The 12,089-nt window shown below is 45.6% G+C and overlaps 1 pseudogene; it reads left to right on the top strand.

Moving 5' to 3' along the window:
• Positions 1-3,788: 3,788 nt before the first annotated feature.
• LOC136469741 (cytochrome P450 71A8-like) lies at positions 3,789-5,123 on the top strand (annotated as a pseudogene).
• The last annotated feature ends 6,966 nt before the right edge of the window (positions 5,124-12,089 follow it).

Below are 12,089 nucleotides of genomic sequence, written 5' to 3'. Positions count from 1 at the left end.
TGTGTGATGGAAGTGTTGGAATGTAAAAACAAGAAAAAAATAGGCAATTATAGACGCTTTGCCGAGTGTCACACTCGGCAAAGGCCTCTTTGCCGAGTGCAATGGCCACTGCACTCGGCAAAGCTGGCAAAAACTGGAGGAAAACACCAGATTTCCCAGCTTTGCCGAGTGTAATTGCAAGGACACTCGGCAAAGCTGGGCTCTTTGCCGAGTGTCAGGCCACGGCACTCGGCAAAGGGGAAGGCTTTGCCGAGTGTCACCGTAGACACTCGGCAAACAATTTCGGCAAAGCTGGGCTCTTTGCCGAGTGTCAGACCACGGCACTCGACAAAGGGGAAGACTTTGCCGAGTGTCACCGCAGACACTCGGCAAAGGGACTTTTTAAAAAAAATAAAAAAATTCTTTGCCGAGAGCCGACACTCGGCAAACAATTTCGGGAAAAAAATTATATAAATTCTTTGCCGAGTGTCGTCCTTGAGACACTCGGCAAAGCAACCGTCATGATAGCGCGCCGTTAACGGCTACTTTTCTTTGCCGAGTGTCCGGTCGACACTCGGCAAAGGCTTTGCCGAGTGCCCGACAAATGACACTCGGCAAAGAAGGCTTTGCCGACTGTTTTTTCTCCGAGTGGCCTATGCCGAGTGCAAGCGCTCGGCAAAGCCTTTGCCGAGTGTTTTTAGGCCTTTGCCCTGTTTCCAGTAGTGCGTGTCGTGCCTGGGCCGGCACTGTGGGCCGACATGACGGCCCAGGCACGACACTATGACCAGGCCATGCCAAGCACGGGCACGATGGAAGTCGGGCTAGGCCGTGCTTCTTAGTGCGGTGCCTGGGCCGTTCCATCGTGCCTGGCTAGATGGCCAGATAGGGCAATTCGTCGCTCCACGTTATATGGTTACTCGTAAACGCTTCCGAATTTCAGTAGATTCAGAAATCCGAATGATGGGGGAAGAACACATCATAGATTTTGCAGAATCGCTAATCGATCACATTCACATTGATTGTGGAAGAACACTAGATTTTCAGAATGGCTAATCGGTGGCACAAGTGATGAACAGACGCCTGAACTTACCTGAAAAGAATTCACATTCACCTCCCGCGTGGCACGCTCCAGGTAGGCCTTGGCTTCCTTGTATGCGTCGCTGCGGCACATGCGCCCGCCATCGTACTCGGCGACGGTGACCATGAGGTCTGGGTCCAGGATGGAGGCACACGGGAGGTGAGGAGAACGGGGACCTGAGCTAAGCCAAGCCTAGCTCCCAAAAAACGACCAGAGCCTGCGTTTTTTCTGGAGCCTGGCTAGAGGGGTGTGGGTGACTTCCTAGAGCCTGGCTTGGGACTCAAAACAGGCAACCAAACAACACGAAGGTAGCTTCCTGAAGCCTGGTTATGAGTTGGCTCCCCTACCAAACAGGCCCCAAATGACCTGCTTGGTTGAAATGGTGAAGGTCTGAACTCTGAAAGAAGACGAAGGACTTGTTTGCTGCTTCAAAAACTACTCTTTTTGCTTGCAAGTGCTGTCAGCCCTTGATCATAACTGGACGGTGGATAGGAAGGGTACGGTAAAGTCACGCTCCTAGCCTACCTCCACTGTACAGTGCAATGGCTTATGGCTATGTCCTCTACCTAAAACGGAGACTGTACAGTACAATTACGTATGGCTATGTCCTCCACCTAAAACAACCCTCTTGGCTTGGTCTCAACGCCCCCCCCCCCCCCCCTCCAAAGCAGTGAAACTTTTTAATACCCTTATTAATAATACAATACAAAGCATATTGAGCCCATTTTAACTCATATTTTATCATAATGTTGTGATTTTTTTGTTATAAACACTAACTACATATGTAGAAGCATCAAAAAAATATGTTGAAATATACACTTATGTACATATTTATCACACATACGATGTGTCATTATGTTTGTTGTCCCCCTAATCAAAGTTGTTGGTTCCGCCAATGTGCCTGACGTTACGATATGACAACCCTTGATCGGGTTAGGTCCCACTTAAACATCGTACGTCGTGGATCCATCACAACCAGTGCCCTAGCCTAGTAAGCCGACACGAACACAACACATGACAGGGATTTTGGTGGAGGTCACACCATCACATGGTGGCTTCTTCACACCATGTTTTTTTATGAAAACACCATGTGTTAATGCTAGGGCAACCTTATTGCTTGTTTTCCATTGCCATCGTAGAGTGCAATGGCTACGGTCTCCACCTGCAATGGCGGTCCAGGGAAACTAGATGCATGTGTTATTAATGCTACTGCCTCCACCAAGTAGATTAGGTTTACAAGGGGTAAACATAATTGAGGAATTTTCATCCTATCAAAACACATGCATGGCATATTTTGTGTAACCTACCCTGCTTAGGTGAATACCACTAACCCAAGGCCTGCTTGGTTTGCGACCAAAATTTACCATGCCAAAGATTTAACAACCAAAAGTTGGGTAAAAAATTTATCATTTTGTGCTTGTACCAATTAGCCTAGGTTTTGTATGTATTTGAGTACTTCACAAATTATCGGACTAATCTGGACTCACTGGCCAAGTCTTTTGTATGGTGGACGCAATTTACTCGATTCATATCAGTGGCCTAGGATGTCATGAGTGAGCAAAAAAAAAAAAATGAATCCTTGAGTCGAATGTTTTAAGTGACCATGTCATTTAGAACATTTAGTAATGTGCTCAATCTTTTTTTCAACTCAAATAATTAACAATCTCAACATTGAAAATCGCAATGAAGAACGTGCATAAAAAATGAATTTGTATCAAGAGAACTAATAAATGTATGATTAAATCTTGTTGACCTATCAACTGTCTATATGAATTGCAAATGGAACTAAAACCAGGTTACAGATATTCTTGTGGTAGAATCTTCCCATCAGGTTCGAGTATCTGACTTCGCATGGCACTCTTAGCATTTTCGACTAATTATTCTTTTAGTGGCGAGCAACGTGATTATTGATAGAAAAACTCCTAGTAATTTCGCAACATGGCTCATCACACATTAGGGTAACTTCACCCTCTTTTGTTTTGGTATAATTTTCTTGTGGTAATCAAAATCTATCTCATTTTATGCTTGATTAGAAAACCATATACTGCTTTTGGTTGTATGATTTGCATTATATTACCAAATTGAGGATTTACTAAAAATATTACTTAAACCAACTTAGCATAAATAGAATACACATTTTTTTATTAGTACAACTTTAAGAATTAGAGTAAAATCTTAAAAAAAAATATGCATAGTAAAATCGATATTCCAAAATGAAACTAAAAATGAACTGACAGTTATGAAGACACACATAATTACCAAATGAAATTGTATTCAGAAGTAATTATTGTTACTGCATAAACAGTACAAATTGAAATTGAAATTATGTTGAAAGTTAGGAAGAGTTAGGAATTTGAAGTAAAAGAAGAAAACAATACCCGTTAAGATGCCAATGAGGATCCTTATCACTGAACATGCATGTCAATGAGCATATCACAGTTTGTACTAGCCACCCAGCCAAGTTGGTTGGCAGGCAAACTGCATAAATAGAGCAACTGGGTGTAGAACGTGTCCTTTCTATGCACAAGCACAACACTATATAAGTTTTTTTTTAACATACGGGAGAGTCTCCCAGATACTCTTAAGAAGCAAGGTGAGGCGTCGCGCGGGAGCCAGCGCTCCAACCGCGGGCGGGCAGCCTGAGCCCCTGCTCAGCTGACCAACCGAGCCCCCGCTCGGTTCTCCACAACACTATATAAGTTGACAAATGGAGAACATAACCACAATGAACATGGCGCCTTGGGTTCCCGATGCCAACCGCCGGCCGCCCTCCCCGCGGGGGCTCCCTCTCATCGGCAACCTCCACCAGCTCGGCAGCCTCCCGCACCGCTCGCTGCGTTCACTCGCTGCGGCGCACGGCCCCGTCATGCTCATCCGCCTCGGCCAGGTGCCTGTCGGCCAGGTGCTGAGGCGTTGGTCCAACGAATTCTAGAGCAGGACTCGGACTGCGCACCGCCGGGGACAACGGGTGGCGCGCCAAGGTGGACGCGCTGCTGGAGGAGAGCAACGTGCTGCTCGGCGCCTTCCACGTCGGCGACTACATCCCATGGCTCTCCTGGGTGAGCTACGTCGACGGCACGGACGCCAGGGTTACGAGGGCATTCGAGACGATCGACCGGATCCTCGACGAGATCGTGGTCGCGGCTGCGACCAGAGAGACGCCATTGTCGGGGGAAGAAGCGAGCGACGATGCTTTCATCCATGTGCTGCTGTCAATGCAGCAGAAGGAACCAACTCATGCTGGGACAGCAGAGTGGCGCCTCAGCAGGGACAACGTGAAGGCTCTCTTGGAGGTAACGTAGGGCGATCAACTGACGCATGATTGGATTCATATGCGCATGCATCCGTGCTGACCCTGCATGGCTGCTCTGCTTAGCTGATCCTGACGAGTCTTTGATTTGAATCCAGGACTTGCTCGGAGCCGGGACAGAGGCCACCATCATCGTCCTGGAATGGGCCATGGCAGAGCTGCTCCGCAACAAGGAAGTCATGCAGAAGCTGCAGCGTGAGGTGAGACAAGCTCGGAGCACCAGCAGCGACCATGGCAACATTATCGGCAAACAAGATCTGGCCGGAACAGGAATGGAGTACCTGAGAGCAGTAATCAAGGTGACGATGTGGCTGCACACGCCGGGGCCCCTGCTGCTTCCGCATAAGTCCATGCAGGCCACTCGAATCAGCCACGGGTACGACATCCCGAGGGACACCATGGTAATCGTGAACGCCTGGGCCATCGCAAGGGATCCGGAGGCATGGGAGTCGCCGGAGGAATTCCGGCCGGAGAGGTTCGTCGGGAGCGGGGTGGACTTCGGGGGCCAGCACTTCCAGCTGATACCGTTCGGCGCGGGGCGGCGGATGTGCCCGGCAGCCCGGGCGTCGACTTCGCCATGTCCGTGGTGGAGCTCGCGCTCGCCAACCTCGTCGCTCGGTTCGACTGGGCGCTGCCGGAGGGCGAGGCAGAGCAGGACATGCAGGAGACGGCCGGGTGCTCGTCGCGGAATTCGGCTCCACTCTGCGCCGTTGCCACGCAGCGCTGTTTCTGCTAGAGGACCGGGTTCCCCCTCAAGTTTTCATTCAAATCGTTTCATGCCCCAAAACGAGCAAACCAGACATGAGTGCTCGCCAAAGCTGCCTCAAGATTTTGAAATAGGGTCATGCTCATTACTCAGTAAAAGTAAAAAGAGAAAGCGAAAAGAAAAGCTCATTTGGATTGTTCAAGCTACTTAGGGCGGGTGATGTCTGTTTGGAGGCCTGGAGCCAAGCTAAAAAAAAAAGATGAGCCCTTTAATATAAAATAACTATAATAATAATGATGTTTCTAATAAACAGTGTAATAAATGCAAAATATTCTTATTAGACAAATTATAAATGTCATCTTAAAAAAAATTATAATATTTGCGGATGTGAAGTTATTGATGTTGGCATCAAAGATCCTCATTGTTTGAGTACAGTTGCATAGGTTTGTGTAATCTTGCGAATTGTATATGCGAGTTTTATCTAACCCGGCATCTTAGTTGCTCATATTAGGATATTTGTAAGGTGCTTGAGAATATAGATAGAGGGTGTAGTCTTGGCTAGACTAAGTAGTTTAATTCTGCATTTATTTCGGTTAGCTAACGTAATTAAGTTTTAGAAAAGACTATTCACCCTCCTCTAGTCCGCCATCTCGATCTATCACTGATCTACTTTTGAAAAATCTAGATGCAATACTTTCAACATATAAAAGAAGAAAGAAGACAGATGAAACACTTAAAACATACATCTAAAACGCTTGCAAAAACACGTGAAAAATACTTGAAAACCATTGCATCATATATGTAACATCTAAATAAAACACTTGCAACGTATATGTGAAACATATGCAAACATCCAGATAAACACACTTGCAATATATGTCGGAAAAACAAATAAAATATTGGGAACAGACGCTTGCAACATACGTATAATGTTGGGAACAGACGCTTGCAACATACGTGTACAAACCATTTCAATGTATGCAACATCCCGTTCTACTTTTATAATATCCGTATGGAACACTTGCAACATACCTCTGAAACATCTAGAACATACATTTGCAACACGTGTTTTCTGCGCAACGGACGACGTGGCGAACTGACACGGTGGACGCGGCCGCTACAGCAAATGGCGGAACCCGATGCGATGGAGGCGCCCAGCGTGGTGGAAACAGCCGCGCCAGTCGGATGTGAAAGGATCAAGATGTCCAAGAGGGGGTGAATTGGGCTAATTCTAAAATTCTTAGTAATAATTAAACCCTACAATTAGCCCACTTCACCCCTTGTGCCTAGAAAGTGAAGCTATTGATCTACCACACAAAAGTTTAGCATCCTAAGTTCTAATCCTACTCTAGCATGGCAATTCTAAGAATGTAAAGACAAGAATTGAATTGCTCAAATGTAAATGCTTAGAGTAAAGAGATGAGAAGGAACGCGGCGATATTTTGTAGAGGTATCGGAGAGTCGCCACTCCCCACTAGTCCTCGTTGGAGCACCCGCGCAAGGGTGTAGCTCCTCCTTGATCCGTGCAAGGATCAAGTGCTCTCTACGGGCTGATTCTTCGACACTCCGTCGCGGTGAATCATCTACAACCGCTCACAACTTGAGTTGGGTCATCCACAAGCTCCGTCGGATGATCACTAAACTCCCGATCACCACCAAGCCGTCTAGGTGATGGCCACCAAGAGTAACAAGCACGAACTCTCACTTAACCAGAACAAGCCTAATGAGAATGGTGGATGCACACTTGCTACTCTCCTTGCACTAATGAGGTCTTAATCTTGGATTCTCAAATCTCAATCACCTCACTAGGCTCTTTCTCTCCTTAGTACTATCAAGGGTGTTTCTCAGCTGAACAAATGTGCAAGAGATCTCCCTTGGATGAATAGAAGAAGTATTTATACCCCCTCATTCAAAACGAACCGTTAGGTTTTTGAGTCAGCACTCTGCATGGTGACCGGACGCTCCGATCAGTTATCCCCACCACAGAGCTATTAAGTTGTGACCGGACTCGGACCTGCGTTCGGCCAGCACTGACCAAACGTGTCCGGTCATGAAAACTGCTCTATGGAACCTTACTAATGTCGACCGGACACTGGCACCCAGAGTCCGGTCACTTCGTTGTTCAGCGTCCGATCAATAACCGGATCCTGACCAGCGTCCGGTCAGCACGCGTTCGATCATAAAACTCCCTCTCTAGAACCTCTCTGGAGTTGACCAGACTCTGGCACCTAGCGTTCGGTCACTTTTCACTCAGCGTCCGGTCACAACCAGATGGATCCAGTTGATCAAATGAACTGACCGAACTCACCCTTCAGCGTACGATTACAACCAGACCAGCGTCCGGTCAGTCATTTGACCCTCCATTCACTTCCAACTCGAAATCATATGTGAATGAAGTTCGCTTCAATTGATCTTAGGGCTACTAGTCCACACCTAACCCACTAGACTCACCAAGGTCAAGCTACTAGTCCATACCCCCCATAATAGTATGGCCAAAGGAAAAACAAAGTCCTAAACTACTCTAAGTGTCTCTTCAACACCAAACGACACTTAGAACTAGTCTATCCTTAACCTTGTCGTCCATCCTTTAAAAACTGAAACGATTTCCATCGTAGAGGCATGACAACCATGATTGCCCAATCAATTGCCATTACCATGACCTAACTTAATTGCCTCTACAAAACACATGTTAGTCATAGTAATCTCGTATTGTCATTAATCACCAAAACCCAACTAGGGGCCTAGATGCTTTCAGGATGGAGATGCCCCGATGCGGTGAAGTTGGCCGCGGCAAGCCTACCTAGGCACGGCGATGAGGAAGGACATTACGCCAACGTGGCCCAAGAAATTGGCAATGAAGACTGTGGCATAGCCCTATGCCTCAGCGTCGTCGATCCACTACAACGGGCGAGGCGAATTTGACTCATGGTTCGATGCATCCTGATGGGAATGGGGCATCCAAAATGCTCTAAACAAAGCATTGTCATTTTATTTTCCACATTGGTGTTAGAAGTGAATGTAATTGAATAAGATTTGGAAGAACTGTATCTTTCATTGATCTCTGAAATATACTTATACAAGTGAAGGGGTGTCACGAAGGGACATGACTATTCCCAAAGGACATGCCCTTTGGGAGTAAAATTAATTGTCTAATCCTATCCACTAATCTTGTACTTGATGGATGAGATCACTTCATGAACAGGTGTCTATTGGTGACGTCTGTCCGTGGCGTCGTTGATAAGATCATCGATGGGGTGCCGGTTGTGAGACACCGTTTCATAACACTCCCCCTTGATCAAATCTTCTTTGAGATCAATGCAACTATAAGTTGAGATTCCTCGAAAAAAAACTATGGGAAAATCTGAGGAATATATAGATATGTCATAAAAACTCCTTTAAACCTTATTGGAAAATAAGGAGAAAATAGCATATTTATTTATGATTTAAATAAACCACTATATCAATTGTATCCCATTAAAAACCCTAGTGGGCAAAAAATATTGAAGATACGACATAAAGATAATTCCCCCAAAAACATTTCAGGAAAAATATGAGGAGCAACATAAAGTGATATGCCGCTAAAACTCGTGTAAAATCCCAGTTGGAAAATTAGGAGAAAATGTGAAGACATTTTATTAGTATTGCCTCTTGGATAACTCGCATGAAAGGTTTTTTAGGGAAAAACCATGGGTGAGTTGTGAGGGCTATATGTGTCTTTGATATTTCCCACAAAACCTTGGTGGGAAAAATAGAAAATATGTCGCATGCTTATGTTAATATTACCTCATTAAAAACTTTAACAAGAAACCTTGTGAGTAAAACTTGTGAAAGAAAAGAGTATAATATGATACTGGTACAGGTCAGCATCTAGGAGATGTCTCCCCCTGATTCTTGCAAATTTCGAAGTCATCTCATACCAATCTTATGTACAATTTTTTGAAACATAGAAGTTGGTAAGGACTTAGTAAATAGGTCAGCGAGATTATCACATGACTTGATTTACATGATGTTTATTTCCCCGCTTTCTTGTAATTCATGGGGATAAAACAACTTAGGGGCAATGTACTTAGTGGCATTACTCTTTATGTAACATGTTTGTATCTATGTAACATAAGCGAAATTATCTTCATAGATAACTGTAGGTGATTCAATCGAACCAATACCACATGATTGTTGTATGTGGTTAATCATTCTATGAAGCCATACACATTCATGTGATGTCTCGTATAAAGCAATAATTTCAGAATGATTAGTAGAGGTCAATGTTAGAGTCTGTTTAAAAGACTTTCATGAAATAGCTATACCTCCATGTAAGAATACATATCCTATTTGGGATTGACCATTATGGGGACCAAATAAGTAACCAGCATCCATGTATCCAATCATATTGGGATCATGATTTTTTAAAGACAAAATCAAGATCCTTTGTGCCATTAAGATATCTGAGGATATGCTTCTCCCGTCCAATGACGGTGAGTTGGATCTGCACTATGTCTAGCTAGAAAGTTCATTGCAAATGCGATATCCGACCGAGTGCAATTTGCAAGATACATAAGTGCTCCAATGACATTGAGATATGGAACCTATGGTCCCAGTATCTTTTCTCCAATATCCCATCGTCTAAATGGATCTTTCTCTATTTCTAAAGAACGAACAACCATCGGGTTTAGTTAGGATATGATTTGTCCATACTGAATTTCTCCAATATTTTCTGGATATAGGTTGGGTCTAACCCAAATCCTCCATCTCGAGGTCAATTCCACATGATGGAAATTGTATCTAAAATGATTACTTAATTATTTATGTATCATGATGATATTAAAATAATCAATATATGCAATCATGCTTATTAATTATACACAATGTATGTTGCGATTTGTATTTGGATTTACAATGTGAAGTCCATTGGGACTTATACGTCTGAATCTATCAAATTCATTTGATCTACCAATTATTGAATTTGGAAAATTAATTTTCACACATACCATAGGGTATGTTATGCTAGGTCTCTACGTGAAACCATATGCTACAAGCTCTCTTTGTTCACCACCTTGCTTCTAAAATGAAACTATGCAAGACAAGATATTACTATAGTAATACTTATCATCATTGAACAAGAGCACTCTCCTTAATTGCAACCTTTTTATTTGACCAAATTTGAGTGTGAAGACACTCTGCCTAGTGTAACAACCCAAAAATCCACACCAAAAATTACAACTACAAAATTTTTGTTGTTACCCCATGCAATGTTGAGTGACATCTGTAGGAGCCAACCCTAGGTGTTGCATTAGTTGTAACCCAACTAGACAATTTCATGAGCATGGCATGTCATTTGGTAATTATGTTTATTTAAATCCTAACAAATAAAATGTAGCATACATTGTTAATTCAGATGGTGATTTGGATTTCCATTTGCTTTATGTAATGCTTAACAACTCCTTTAAGGTAATAAACCATAAAGTAATTATTAATCAAACCAAAGAATAAATGCTTAAAGAGAAAACTATTTCTATTTTTGTATAACAAAACTACACCTATTTTTGTTATACAAAATAGCTAAATAAAGTTCCTAATATGTATAAGAGTGTTGTGGGCCTCACATCTAATAATCCAATGGATGAGGTACACCAGATTTGAATTCAAACTCCAAATCAAATTTGAATTCAAATAAAGAAGAAGAAAAATAAAACAGAAAAAGAAAAGAAAAGAAGAAAGCCTCGTAGCCGACTTGGCCTGCTCGGCCCGCTAGCCAGCCCAGCTTGCGCGCGGCAGCACAGGCCCAGCACGCCACTCACGCCCGTGTGCCCATCTGCCCCACCTGTTGCCGCTGCCACCCGGACCCCACACGTCAGTCACTCCTGGCACAGTGCCTTCTTCCTCCCCACGCCGGCATCTCCTCCCGACCGAGTTCTGACCAGAGCGACAGGCGCGGGCCCGGGGTCACGCAAATCACCTGGCCTGTTCCCTTGGCGCCGCGCCCACGCAACCCCTGCGCCAACTACCCACGCCCATGATACCGTCCGATGCAATCGATGCATCGCTAGCCGTCCGCCCCGTCCGCCATGGGTGAAGCTTGGACCTCGAGGCTATAAAGCAACACCCAGAGCGCCCTAGGGATTCCTCAGTCCACCGCCGCCGCTCGGTGGCCCAACTACCCACACCACTCCGAGAGAAGAGGGCCGAGAAGGAAATTCGGAAGGGGGAGGCGAGCAGGGAGCTCGGGGACGTCGATCACCGGAGCCTAGAGCGCCGCCCTGAGCGCCTACCCCGACGACGCGGCTTCCACCACTAGGCAGCGCCTCGCCACCGCACCACCACCGAACGCTGCCAGCACCACTCGGTGAGTTCCTCTGTTGAGACCTCCTCCTAGCCCATGGAAGCCATAGCAGTGCACGCGCTCGCCATGCTCACGACACCGCCGTCATGGCGTGGCCACCGCATGCGCACCTAGCCACCTCGCTGGACTAGGACGCAGTCGTAGAGCACCGTCATGACGCCTGGAGGATAGCCGCGTAGACCAAGACACCGTTAGCCGGTCGCAGCGCCTTGGCCACGAGCATCGGACCTCAGCCGGAGCTCCACCGTGCACCACCACCGTGTGCGGACTCCACCGCGCCCTATGGTCATCGTCGACGCTATATCCTGTCTCCCGCTAACCGTCTGAAAGAAAATAGGGCACCAGGACCCCTGGAACTACCCCTAGATGCCCCGCCGGCGAGCACCACCACGCCGAGCCACCGACCACTGTGGCCAAAGCCCTAGGAAGCCCTGGCCACCACCTTGACCCCACCACCATACTCGTCGAGGCCTGGTGATGTTTTTCCCCACCTCAATTGAACGCCAGCGCCGCTGTGGGAGCTCGCTGGTGAGCACACCATGTAACACCCTCGGTGTTTGGCTTCTACTAATTGCATTTCATCTCATAAGCATGTGCATCATTTATCTCATCATGTCATTTTCCCTGAAACATACATATGAAACATTCACATACTCTGTTTGTTTCGTACTAGATTGTT

This window comes from Miscanthus floridulus, chromosome 8 (assembly GCF_019320115.1).
Source record: "Miscanthus floridulus cultivar M001 chromosome 8, ASM1932011v1, whole genome shotgun sequence".
In the NCBI taxonomy this organism is placed as follows: domain Eukaryota; kingdom Viridiplantae; phylum Streptophyta; class Magnoliopsida; order Poales; family Poaceae; genus Miscanthus; species Miscanthus floridulus.
This window is presented reverse-complemented; position numbering and strand designations above follow the sequence as displayed.